At 35.6% G+C, this 14,497-nt stretch overlaps 1 protein-coding gene across 2 annotated transcripts in view; it reads right to left on the reverse strand.

Moving 5' to 3' along the window:
• LOC109083127 (protein ELFN1-like) overlaps window positions 1-1,900 on the reverse strand; it is an 82,464-nt gene extending 80,564 nt beyond the window's left edge. For both annotated transcript variants that reach the window (XM_042734511.1, XM_042734572.1), the window contains exon 1: window positions 1,579-1,900. The gene's annotated coding sequence lies outside the window, so the exon portion shown is untranslated. The remainder of the gene's footprint in view (window positions 1-1,578) is intronic.
• Window positions 1,901-14,497: the final 12,597 nt, after the last annotated feature.

Genomic DNA, 14,497 nt, shown 5'->3' on the forward strand with positions numbered 1-14,497 from the left:
CTGTCATGAATGCAAGTAGGACAGCCTTCTGAATGTGATGAGAATAGGCAAGAGAAGTAATAAAGTGCATGAGGGAGAGAGAGAGTCTTTGCTTAGAGACAGGAACTTTGATCTCTCTGAGGTTTCCACATTTATGCATTAAATCTGCATTCCATTCCATCCATTATATTGATTTTTTTTTAAATACATTGGATTGAAGAAATATTTGGAATATGTTGGATACTGAATAAAGCTGTCTGCTTCTGGACAAATCATAAATGTGAACAAATTACCAAAATGAGTAAAGCTACTATCCCAGAAACCATATATGCACAGACGTTCACACAGTAGTTCAAATGTCTTCACAAAATCTCAGATTGTAAGATCACTTACCTTCATTCAAAAACACTCCAGGTCAACTATAAAATAATGTTTTTGTCACATAAGGTTTTTATTTTTTATTTATTTATTTATTTATTTTTGAGCCAGACACGTTCAGTAAATCATGGGCAGACTTGATACACCAAGCAACATGAGCTCTGTCCAGCGTTCTGAAAAGCTATGCTGTATATTGGTTTCACTCCTTTTAACGGCTTGTTACATTGCCGTTCTTAAGGAACGTTCACATACGAGGTCTTGCGTTCAGTCTGCGCTATTTTTAATTGATTTATGCAGTGTGCTAATTATACAATGCGCGAATTAATGGAGTATTAGGGGACTACAAATAAACTATTTTCATGGAATATATAATGCAATTCACTAACGCACGCACGCACACACACACACACACACATATATATATATATATATATAATGTAGCCTACGCTACGTGTGATATTGTTAATCTTGTGTTGAAGTGATAAATAGGCCTAGTTATAGTTCCATTTATATTTTGCCTATGTATACCGTCAAATAGCGTGTAACGATTCTGACTTTCTTTTGATTGACAGCCTTGGGGAGGATGGTTAAAACCCCCAACCCATAATTCGTGTGGACACATGTGTCGGACGAACATCTTGGGCCGTTGCGTCTCGTCTCACGGTCAGGCGCCATAAGCACAGCGTCTTAAGACCTTGTTGTCAAGTAAAAAAAAAAAAAAAAAAACAGTTCAACTTCAAAACACCTGCGATCCGTTCCCTTTCGTTGCACTCCGTCTTAGCGTTTTTGAACGTGTGAACGCGTCCAGTCTGAACGGCCCCTTTACTGAACAACAGCTTTTACTTTTTCATTCCATTCATTCTGTGTCCTACATTTGTCGCTTGCTTAAAATCGCATTCGTATCGCATGAGACAGCGCTGTACCGATAGGCTCGGTGGTCTCACTTGGATCGGAAGCAGTCGCAAATGAGTAGCCCAACTCTGAATACTAATTTCTTCATGCCAGACGGCCTTGGTAGAGAGCCGAAATGTTTCCCACAGAACAGGGAAACACAGACCTTCACGGGCTACCTCTGACCGATGCGCCGATTCCAATGAAGCAGATGTGAAATCGATGAGTCGATAGCGATACAAAAGACCATTGCGCTAGTGACACATAGAGTTGACTACAGACTAGAGAGCATGTTCATCGCCTCTTATTTAATGCAACTTGAACCCTTACCTTTTAAGATGACAAGCCTCCGGTCAAGGTGTTATGATGAGAGAGTGTTGGTCTGTAGATCTCATTTACTTCAGAACTGCAAAATCCAGCACTGCGGACGCGTCCGGGCATCAAGCAGCAAATGCCCGCTGCTGGAACAAGCCACTGCGGCAGCTACAAATCTCCTGGTCCGAAGGAGTACGCGGTGATTAATACAAGTCTAAAGCGTGATGGAGAGTTCCTATTTTTTCCACCTTCGTCCCGTGTTTATCCTGCTTTGAGTCAGAGTGTCTATACTTCTCACCACCAAGCGGTGGACTGAGCAGCAACTAGTCAGATACTGTCAGGCGCGCGCGCACACACACACACACACACACACACACACACACACACACACACATACACACGTACATACATACGTACATACAGGGAATTGTGTATGGGGGGAGGTGGAGTTGACTGACAGGTTGTTATTATTTCCCACTGTGGGGGAATTAGATAGTTGTGCCATTTTTAATTTTTTTTTACAACGTACATTAGTTAAACTCTACACATATTCTATTCTATTCTATTCTATTCTATTCTATTTATTATGCAAGTTTCAAATGCACTTTCAAACTAAGGGTAGAGGGTAACTATGGCAACCGTATGCCGCTCGAGCAATTTCGTTTAGAAAAAGTATGGAACATCACATTGACAAAACGTAAGTATAGGCTACTTCCATTATTTATCGCTTTATTAGAGATTCGGATATGAATTCAGGTATGAAAACAAAATGTTGATGGCATCAGAGACTTGGTTTGCGCGAGACAAACTTGAGCTCCAAGAATTTTAGAAACTCCCCTTAAAATCATTGTATAACTCACACACTGTTACCTATTAGCAATTAATCCAGGTTTCGACATTTCACACGGTTTATTTTGGTTAAACATTCTTATTTGCATATCATGTTTAAAGGTAAATAATATGCATTACTTCATGCATTGTCTTATTAATACACATTATTCTGAAGAAGTCAAAAGTATTTTAACTTTACGATTGTTTCGATCATTCAAAATTTTCAAAATCCAATTCTTGATGTATAAAAATTGTTCCACCCTATATTTTGCCTCACCCTATGTTTTTTTGTTTATGACTTTGACTGCATGCCTCAGATGCTGAAACAGTTTCTGACTGTACAAAGTGCATGAATATTTTACAGAGTATTGTTTTGTTTATGACTGGCTGTTGCTAAACAACTCACCAGAACATTCTACCCTGATAGCACACATACTGTACATCACAGAGATGTCTGCATTTACATGTGCAAGACGTATTGTTTAGAGTGTTTGCTCATCTGCAGTACGTCTATTGGACGTGTCAAACAGACATCTAGAAAATGTCTTTAAGATGTTTATGATTGAGAATGTATGTAAAACTGATGTCTGTTAGTTGTTTGTACACAGCAGATGCTTTCCAGATGAAGCAATCTTTAACAGACATCTTGCAGATGCACTTGTGCTGTCTGGGCAGCGTCACACTGTTTCTCACTGTATTGACAGCAATTTGGGGGTCAGCATCACAACAGCTCATCCCCTTCGAAAGTAACACGTGAAATGCTTCTTAACTTAAGTTGCTTTTACTCAGGGTTAAAAGCCAAGCTAAACCCAGAGTTATGCACAGTGTGAAAAGCCCCATGCACTCTCAGAAAAAAAAATGGTAGCCTACACAAGTTGTCACTGAAGCGGTACCTTTTCAAAAGGTACTAAAGGCACTAATAGTTTCAAGGTACTAATATGTACTCTTTAGGTAAAGTACAGTACAAAGGTGTACCTTTTTAGTGACAGCTTTTGTATCTTTTTTTCCCTGAGAATTCAGAGTCTTTGATAGTGACTTGTTCATATCTTAACTGTAAATGATGAGTTGTGCCCACTGTAACACCCTATTCATGCTGACCAACACTCTCTTCAACAGCAGGAATAGTGTGTTTGGTGCTAAGTGTTGCAGTTCATGAAGGGTTAGAGTATCAAAATGTGAAATTTTTTTTGCTGCATTCCCATCTGCACTTCAAGCCAATGTTCATACATTTTTTAACAAACCAATAAAAGTTGGGAGTTTTACAGAGCCTTCTTATTGTGATCTAGAAAATGTTTTGAACTCTAATTTATATACCTTATGTCCCCTAGGACATTCGTATTTTTATTTTCACATTTATTTGGGATCGTAGATCAAATTCAGTGCAGACAGCAACCAGACCTCATTATCAAATAATTATTTTGAAAGGTCATAAAAGGTGTGGGGGGTTTGTTTTGAGTGTGTGTGTTTATTTAAAAATGTGTGTGTGTTTTTGTCTTGTTTTGAGATATTTTTTGTTTTAGTTTTAATCTCTATTTTTTTTATCTATTTAAACTAACACATTCATACATCAAAATAAGTGATGACTCCCTCTTGGATCTCGTTCAGCCAGGAAAGTCCTTAAAATGTGTTCAGTTCAAAACAGCAAAGCTGATAGTTTATCAATTCAAGTCATAAATGTCTACTTCTGAAGAACAACTGGAGAAATGTATAACCCTAGAGCAGCCGTGTGCATGTTTCTCAATTCCCTCACCCAAACACGCAGTCCAATCACAGGAGGTGATGTTTGCAGTGTTCCAAAAATATCAGTGCATTTCCCAGTACAACCTCCTCTACAGGAAAACAATGTAGGCATGTTCAAGATCCCTTGGAATTTTAGAACTTGTTTCTTTCTTGAATAGATCCAGAAGAGACAAAGTGTCAACAGGGTAATACATTATGCTCTAGACTGTTTCTTTAAACATACCAAAGTACCAAACCAAAGCTCATTATGATGAAAGAAATAGTCAAAACAATGGTCGGTGAAATGTAATTGTGTTGCTACACTCTTGAAAATAATGGTTCTAAAATAACCTTGTGAACAGAACCCAGTGAACAGAACATTTTATAATCTAAAGAACCTTACTCCAATATAAAGAAGCTTTTGGGCAACAGAAGGTTCCATGGATGTTAAAGGTTCTTTATGGAACCATAAATGCCAATAAAAACCTTTTATTATTATTATTATTATTATTATTATTATTATTATTATTATTATTATTATTATTATTATTATTTTATAAGAGTTATGGTATTGGATTTTGTTTTGTTTGTTTGTTTTGAATAAAAAATAATTTATAAATTATTATCCAAATATATTATTTTATGTTCTGCAGAAGAAATGAATTTATACAGTAGAGTTATTATAGATAACATGTAGTTAAGTAAAAATGATCGTAGGCAAAACTACTATTTTAATGATCTAAACAACCTTTTGTGCAACAGAAGGTTCCATGGAGGTTGAAGTCTTATTGCTGACTAAAATGTAATTAAATGAATAGTAAACTACCATCTTTTTCTTAGTATAAAGAACATTTCAGTGATCTAAAGAGCCTTATTTGAATGAATATATATATATATATATATATATATATATATATATATATATATATATATATATATATATATATATATATATATACATACATACATACATACACACACACGCACATAATATACATCCAACAAAATGATAAAATCTTTAATTGAAATTAAATGAAAATGAAAAAATAGAGAAAAAAAGTCTAAATATTAAAAATGCATGTTAATATTAATAATATTATTCATCATAAATGTAAAATATGACTAAATGGTGAGCAAAAAAATAATAATTTAAGGGTTTGTTAAAATCCCTAAGCATAAATATTGTATGAGTCATAGTTATAATGATCTAACTTTATAAAGCTCCACTGATTAAGTAATCCATCACCTTCAACACATTTTTAAAATCACTGTCATGGTTATAATAAGCAGCACGTCTTTGGGCCGGTCACCTGCACCACAGCCTGTCATCTGATGCAGCCAAGCATAAAACATTCTACTGAGGATGACTGCTGAAAATGCTAAACCGTATCACTCAGTGAGCAAAAGCTCAGTATGGCACCAGTTTAGCTCTCAGAGGGTGATTATTATACATGCAGACAGGTACTGGGACAATAAAAGTGGTTAATAAAAACATGGTTTGTAGGACAAGCAGATGGACAGGCAGGAAGTGAGAGCAGAAAGAAAAGAAACTAGAGAAACATGGTCTCTATGTCCTCTTCGAGCACCACTCATTGGTCTTTTTCGAGCTTGGCGTTTAGCCCAGGCACACTGAGATATGCTCACGTCTTACCTGAAGACTCGTTTAAATGATCTGCTTACTCGTTCACACACTTGGCACTGTTCTGAGGGAGCAGGAACAGAGATAAAGAGAAATTGAGAGAGGGGGGAAGAGGGTTTGATGTACTTGCTCAGTACTCTTCCTTGATCAGCAGAAGAACTTCTTGGCCATGACAGGTTTTAGGTGTGCATACAGCTAGATTTGAGGAGGGGGGAAACAGGACATTTTACAAAGACATCAGGACTTCTGAGGGATGGATATGAAAGGCTTGATGCCATAAGAATCTTCAAAGTGCCTTTCCCAGGAGAACTGCGTGACTGTAGATTAAGGGCTATATCAACCAACCTACATCAAGAAAGTGCTGTGAGGGTGGGAGGAAGTAGAAAAGGAAGGAGTGAAGGAATAAAGGATGGGAAGCAATGGATTGACAGTCAAATGGGAAAATAGATGTACAGATAGACAAAAAGTGAGTGTGATGGAGAGACCTTGAAATTGTCTACCATCACTGTTTTCACTGTTAATGTTGGTGCAAATGTCAGGCCTAGTCCACATGTTAATGGGTATTTTTATAAACTGAGTTTTTCCTCCTTTGTTACAAAAAAAGCGCTGTCAAGAGCATGCCAAACCAACAGGTGGCGATATAACCTGAACCAAAAAGCCATGTTGGTCAATCATAGACTCGCCTGATGTAAACAAAGGAGATAGCAACGGTTTCAGTGACCTTATACTGCGCTTGCATGTAGACGAAAGGCCAAACCACATAGAAAAAGCTACGGGTTTGAAAGAACCCTTGTTTGTGTTGACAGGGCCTCAGAGAGCCAAAAAAGTTTGGGGCCAGTAAGATTTTTTTTAAAATACTTTTATGCAGCCAGAAAGTATTCAATTGATTCAAAGTGACTGTAAAGATTTTAATTATAAATAAAATAAATCTGGGTTTATATCTCACAATTCTTCTAGTCACAATTGCAAGATTATGTATCATAACTGCTAGATCCAAACCAGTCCAGATTGTGAGATAAAAACTCAGGAATTCTGACTTTTTTTCTCACAACTAGTTTAGATCTTACAATTCTGAGTTCATATAATGCAATTCTGAATTTTTTCTAGATTACTGAGTTTTCTCAATACTGTTTTTTGTTTCTGCCACAGTAATTGTGACTTTTTATCTCACAATTCAGACTTTTTTTCTCAAAATTGCGAATATATCTCGTAAATCATATACCTTACCATACCATATACCTAAAACAATCTCTCAATTGTGAGAAACAAAGTCCAGATTATGAGATAAAAAGTCATGGAACTCAGGATCTTTTTTGTTTTAAAAAAACATACAGTGATATGTTACTGTGATACTTGCATGAAGAATAGACCAAATCTTAATTTTAACTTGTATTTTGAATAGGTTTGACGTCAGTGATGAGATTTGAGAGGTTTGGCAGAGGGGGCCATTTTCAACAAATAAGAACTTAAATTTCAGTCTGTTCATCACACAAAGCTGTTGTACAGCTTCAGAAGACTTGGAATATGGCGCATAAGTCATATGAATTTTTTTATTTATTTTTTTATGATAACTTGCGGTGCTTTTTTTATTTTTATTAATTCATTTCCTCTAGGAGCTTGACAGCCCCAGCTCTCATTTCATTGCCCTTGACAGATATAAAATGTTTCTGCCGTTCTGTCATTTAGAGAGCACAGAACAGACATGGAATTGGAGATGGCATTATCTGCCATTTTCACATTTTATTTATATAGCACTGTATAATTACAATGTACATTGTCCAAGGTGCTTTACAGTTGTAGAGTAAAACTTAATACAAAAAGAGCTAATAAGACAAAGTAATAACACAAGTGAAAAAAAAAAGAGAGAGATTGTTAGACATTGCCTTTTGCCCAGATGTCTCTAACATTTTAGATTCTTCCGTGTAATACTAAAATGTAACATTTATGATGTATTGATTTACAATAAGCTCTCTTTTCCTCTAGGCTACAATAATACGCTAACCAGGAGTAGAGCTTCTAACTCCCCTCAGTCGCTTTATCCATCTCTCTGACACACACACACACACACACACACACATACACACACACACACATACAAGCTAGACACTGTAGATTGCAAATACACAAGATAAAAGTATCTAAATGTCATATCAAAATCTTACGTTAATATTATAATAGGTAATGTAAATGTAATGTGGCAGAATTATTTTTTTTATTATTATTTTTCTGAGAAAAAAAAAATCTTCTCTAGAAATCTTAACTGTGTCCCAAACAGTGCTTTTACAAGAAGTCGGAACTCAAACAATTTTCATCAAATTCTCCCAAACTAAATGTTCTACGGTAGCCCATTTCCTCCACAGGATAATAAAATAAAAGAGGATTTGTACTTTTTTTTTTTCTTACAGTTCTGAGGGGGGAAAAGTCAGAATATCAATATAAATTCAGAATTCTTAGAAAAAAAGTCAGAGCTGCAAGATTAAAACCTCAAAAAAGTCAAAATGGCAAGAAATAAGAATCTCACAACTCTGGCTTTTCCCCCCAGGTTTGACTTTACATCTCACAATTTTTTTTTCTTTTTTGGTTCTGGGATGGAATTAAACCTAAAAAGGTAATTGGAACTTTTAGTGTCACAATTCTGACTTTTTTCCTCACAATTCTGAATTTATATCTCACAGATTTGCAGGTTTATATCTTGCAGTTGCGGGTTAACATTTCAAAAATACTGATTTTCTCATTTCTCAAGTTTATCTCATAGTTCTGAATATATCTCTCGCAATTCTTGCAATTTACATCACATTTTATAATACTTCCTGAATAAGACTGAATAAGTGGTCATCTATTCATATCCACGCATGCACAGTCTAGGCTAAATATGAATGAACAAAGATGCTTGTGTGTGTGCATGTGTGTGCTGCTGCTAGTTATTTGCCTGTGTCTGGGCTCTTCTCTGATCTTGGGCCATATGGCTATGGTACAAAGATTTCACTGCATTTCAAAGGACATTTATGCAGGACACCGGCTGGCCAGTCCATAAACCATACGCACTCATGCATATTCACATTTTTATTTTAATTCTTTCATGTGCTTTCTTTCGTGGTCACTGGTTGGTTGCCACCTTCATATCCCAACAGTGCCTCAACATATATTTCAATCAGTTCTCACGACATGTGCTAATAATATACTGTTTGGGAGTCTGCAAAGTGATTTAGAATATTAAAATATGAAGGAAAGTGTCACGGTGTCTGTTCTGTGTCTCCCTGGGTGGCCACTAGAGGTCTCACTTCCCCTTATTGTCACCTTCGTCAGAACTTCATTTCCCACTAGCCTGAGCTGCTCATCACTGTTCATTGTATTCAGCTGTCACCACTTACCTTGTTTGCACCTGTCTTTAAATACCCTGGTTGTTCTGTCTTTGTGACGGAGTCCTTGTTGCATGTCACCCTGCTTTTTCCTGGTTCCCTAGTGGATGTTCGTGTTTCGTGTTTTGGACTGTTGAATGTCACCCTGTGTTTTCCTGGTTCCCTGGTTTCTGGATGTTGTTTATGTTTCTTGTGTTGGACGGATTACCTGGATGTTGACCTTTGCCTGGATGTTTTCTGATTTTGGATTGCCTCAATAAAACACTGCACTTGGAGCTACCTGTCTGTGTGCGTGTCGTGACAGAAAGTATATACTTTTAGATGCTTTAAATCGTTTTTAATCACTTTTTTTTAGCTCACATAAATAGCCCAATAGTCCATGTTTTTCCCAATTATTGTAACATCATAAAAAGTGCATGAATTCTAATTATATTAAAATAAACTAAATGTTTGGGGTGAAAAAAAATACATTTTCCACAAAAATATTAAGCACCACAACTGTTTTCAACACTGATAATAATAAGAAATGTTTTCATATTAGAAATATTTTTTAAGCATCATGTGACACTGAAAACTAAAGAAATGGATGCTAATAATGCAACTTTGCTATCATGGGAATAAATTACATTTTATAATCTATTAAAATAGAAGAGGGTTATTTTAATTGTAATAATATTTCACAACTTACTGTTTTACTGAGCATTAGAGACTTCTTTCAAAAATGGTAGTGTATAAAAATGATTAAATATTAAAATGATTCAATTATTAAATATCACATTTTTAAATAAAAAATTACAGTTTTAAATTATTAAAACTTCAATACTACATACATTTTACATAATTTAACTCTGACTGTCATGGGGCAAGTTTTGATACATTAAAACAGCTGCAGATAAAAACTGACATAGATAGACAAATAGAGTTGGAATGAACTAAGAAATGAGAAATGTTATCTATTCCTGGCCCTTCCTCAGCAATGAAAGTGCCCTCTCAGCACTTTATTGATGTTGTATACTAGCCATTTCTGTCCATTTTTTTTTTCATTCTTATAATTACATTCTTTTTTTTTTTTAATCTCACAATAGTGGTTTTATTTATCATATTTGCAATGTAATCATCTGGACATTTCACAATTTCAACAAGATCCAAAGAAACTGTTGCCCAAGGCCTCACAGAAACATAATCCATCCTTGATGTCACCCTGACATGTGAACTTTATTCTGTATAATGGTGTTAAAAACAGAAAGGTTTACTACATTAATGTCTGTTAAGCTGGCCAGTCCATGGCTTTCAAAGACAGGGGCTTTAGGGTCATTTGAGACTGAAATAAATTAAAGTTGCACAAATGTATCTGAAACTGTTATTAGAGAGAGAGAGAGAGAGAGAGAGAGAGAGAAAGACATTTGAAATTATATGAGCCAATGAAAGGTACCATGAATGAAATGTTCCCCGACTGCAGTTAATTAATTTCCTTCACTCTTCCAGATTTCATTCAATGCCACAGTGCATGTGTGTGTTTAGTGCTCCAGAAAGTAATTTTTCTGGCAGACTGACAGTGACTTTAATAAATAAATGTTTAATTTCATTCCTGGGTAGAGAATGAATAAATGTGACTTGAGGTTACTTCGCAAGAACACACACATGCTCTTTCATATCTGACCTGCTTCAGAATATATTGACATGTTGGATTGTCAGCGACACCTAGCTAATTTTAAAAAGAAAACTTAATAATAAACCTCAAACTTCATTATACATTTCAAAGGATTACGGCCTACATTGCCCTTTGGCATTAACACAGGCTACTTTCTCTCCTCACACACACACACACACACACACACACACACACACACACACACTGACAGATCTAATTTTTCTATCTCTTATAGAGTGGATATTGCTGTATGAGCGCATTTTTTGTTTTGGTGGATAGCATTTTTCCAGCTCAGTGCAAGTGCTGTGAATGCCCATGTCTCAGCACTGTATCACGACTGCAAGCTATCATCCAAGGTCAAACTGATTATTCCCACTGGGAAGCATCTGTCCCATCGGAGACCAACCAAGTGCATGTGTGTACAACATTAAGAGCAGAGAGAACAATGAGAAGGTGGCTCTTTAATCATATCTTTATTAGAGCTGTTTGCTTATACTGTACTTTGGGTTAGGGATAGCCCTAAGAATTAAAATTTTACCTCTGTGCTAAGGACATAAATTCATGGTGAATTCAAGTCATCTTGGAAATTTCATATTTAAGAGTTGGGAAGTCACGATTATGACATTAGGTTTGTTCAAATCACTTTGGTCAGAGCCAGATGGCGATGAACCATTTCTATGTAAAATTCAACAAGATTTGTATATATACATATACAAAATTATGTATAAAGAATGCACATCAGGTGAGTTTTTGTTTGTTATATTCTATTCTATGCAATATTCTATTGTGATTGTAGAATACTGTGGTGTTTTGTTCATGCAAACTTAAAACAGTGTTATTCTAAATGGAAAACACATTTACCATTGATACAGATGCTGCATCCATTGCGTCCAACGTTTTTTTTACAAGCCTGAGTTTCCCATGACTAAAACATTTTTAAAATGGACGTTTTGAACCATAGACTGTAAAAAAGTTGGACAATGCATCTCTACTATCCTTCCATAGAAAAATGAAGCCAAAATATCCCAGGTATGGCCGCTGTCATCTTGCCCCAATGACATCATTTGGAGCCCAAGTCTGCACAGAAGTGATCATTAGCTGGAGGTGCGATATTAAAGTCCTACCCAAACTCCTTCAGACCCAGTCACAAAAACAGGAAAACTAACACTTGAATACACATCAGCATGGTAATAAAAACCTGAAATGATGGAAACCATCTTTGGCAAAATTTTATTTGTAGTGTAATTAATTTTTTTTTTAAAGTTTAGCTTACATTCCATTCATTTTCTTGGAGAGGGGGGTTTATGGCCTATACTGCAGCCGGCCAACAGGAATGTTTTGACTTCATTTTTCAAGAATTGTAAGGCATACTTGTTTACAACATTCAGAGAACATTTAGGAAACAAACAATTTTATAACTAAATGGGAACGTTAATGTTCTTAGAACATATTTTCCCCAGCTGGAATACAATAGCAATCACATAACAACATTCTAAAGGTGCAGCCACGTCAGCGAAAATTCAAAAAAATTTCGCAAACAAAGTCCAGTGTCAATAGAGTAGAGCTATGAAGCACCGATCACCCAGAAGTCACTTTCTAACCAAGCAGCTTTCTGTTGTTCAGCACAGTGAATTCACTCAACCAGCTTGAACTTGAGCAAAATCTGTGTGGGGGAACTTTTTTGCCCTAACGCCAAACTCAGATCATACACATTCCTATTAAAATAACTTGATTTCACTGAGCAACAGTCAACAGCCTTTAACTCGAGGCCAATTCAAAACCAAGTACATTTATATTGTTAAATCCTCAAGGGGATTTTTTTTTGTGATTGAATGCCGAAATTCACGTACAAATGTAGGCTCTAAATGTGACCAAACCCAAAACAAACTGCATAGCAAAACATCCCGCAACACACAAGCAACATTGCCTTAGAACTGAATCAAAATAACATGTCTTGGGAGGTTTACTATTCAGAACAGCCTTTGGAAAATGCCCATGATGACTGCTTAAATATACTATCACACTATGTGTTTTGGAGCACCGCATGTATATAATGAGGCCAAGGTGTATGTCACATCATACGGGCCCATGAGATCACCTTGTGCATGCCTGAGGGAAACTGTTCCAGCTAAAGATGAACATGCTGGATTGATAATAGAAACACATTTCTATACGCACTATAGGTGTATCTCATCGCACAATGCCACCGGTACTCTGTTGTGCCACTTGTCATCTTGACCTTAAGCTACTGTATAAGCATATAATGACTGTGGTGGTCAGAGGCCTGGTCTAGGATTTACGGGGCAAGAATTATTAAAGGGAAAGAAAAGAAGCAAATGATGAAACTTGCTGCTTTTTAACTCGTCTCAAGCCTTTTATTTCTGGAAAATATAACAGCATATGCTTGCATGGAAGATGAGTTGGTTTGACAGCTCAAGTTCCTTTTTAATAAAAACAATTAATGTATTACCATAATTTCCCAGTGAGGAATAGATAATTATACCTTTGTATTCTACAAAGTTTTTTTAAAAAAAAAAAAAAAAAAAAAAATATATATATATATATATATTTTTTAAAAAAAAAAAAAAAAAAAAAAATATTACCCTGAGATCAATTTCATTTTGACTGGAGGGTTTTTTGAGAATGATTCATGTAAATTAGGGTTGAAAACTGTCTATAATTTGTTTCACCTTTATTATACCAGCAATAATAGGGCCTCATAACATAGAGATGATCATCTAGCATTAGAGATAATGCGTGGGCAAACAAGACGATATTCCTACAATTAGGAGGTTTGCGGTGCAAATCCGACTTTGATTTTTTAATTTCTCTTGTTGAATCATTTTGTGGCGTGGGTGAACAGAAGAAGAAGATTACTGTGTTAAATTGTCTAATAACAACATGCGGCTCAGAGCAAATTTCTTAACAGATAATTAAAACAACAAAAGCGATCTAGCTATCATCTGTATTAAATGTGAAGTGCGTGAATTTACATTTTAAAGTTTATTTATATGCTACCTTCAGCATCTAAATGATTCTAAAGAATCCTATGCTACGAGATTTCAGAAATAAAAATGCTATATTTTTAGTTTGTCAAGGGTTTAATCTTAGCGCAGAACAAAGACTGATTTTTTTTTAGCTTGACTCAAACTGAATTCATTTAAGAGAGTGCAATTCAACTGAATCCAAAAACAAAAAACAAAAAAACTTTTCTTCTTATTTTCACGTCACCCAATAGTCTACTGATAGATCTTTGAATTTGTTCACCATCAGTAGATTATATAATCCAATTATATTATTTCTTCAGTGTTATATATAACATATGCTAAATGTTTTATAAACGTATAAAGCACACGTTTGCTGTGGAGACGCTTTAATTCCACATTATTAGACTGAGCTGCCATCTGCTGGACTGATATCACGTACATTTGAGGAAAAAAAGCACAAGTTTTCAACTTTACAGATGATAATCATTTGCTTGATTATATTAGTTATAATTTCGGAACTGTAACTTTGTCTCTCAGCGTTTGTTCAAGTTTCAATTGCCGCTGAAATGTCTTTTTTTTATGAATGCTTTCTCTAAGCACAGTTGCCTCCAGGCCAGTAGATGACAGTAATGTAGTCACAGAGGTGCGAGTGTTATACACTAGAGTGAAGGAAGGATTCATTATTTTGAACCGGATCTTTTTAATTTTTCATTAGAACCGATTCGTAAAGTGAGGGCATCTATGATAG

Source organism: Cyprinus carpio, chromosome A1 (genome assembly GCF_018340385.1).
Source record: "Cyprinus carpio isolate SPL01 chromosome A1, ASM1834038v1, whole genome shotgun sequence".
NCBI classification, from domain to species: domain Eukaryota; kingdom Metazoa; phylum Chordata; class Actinopteri; order Cypriniformes; family Cyprinidae; genus Cyprinus; species Cyprinus carpio.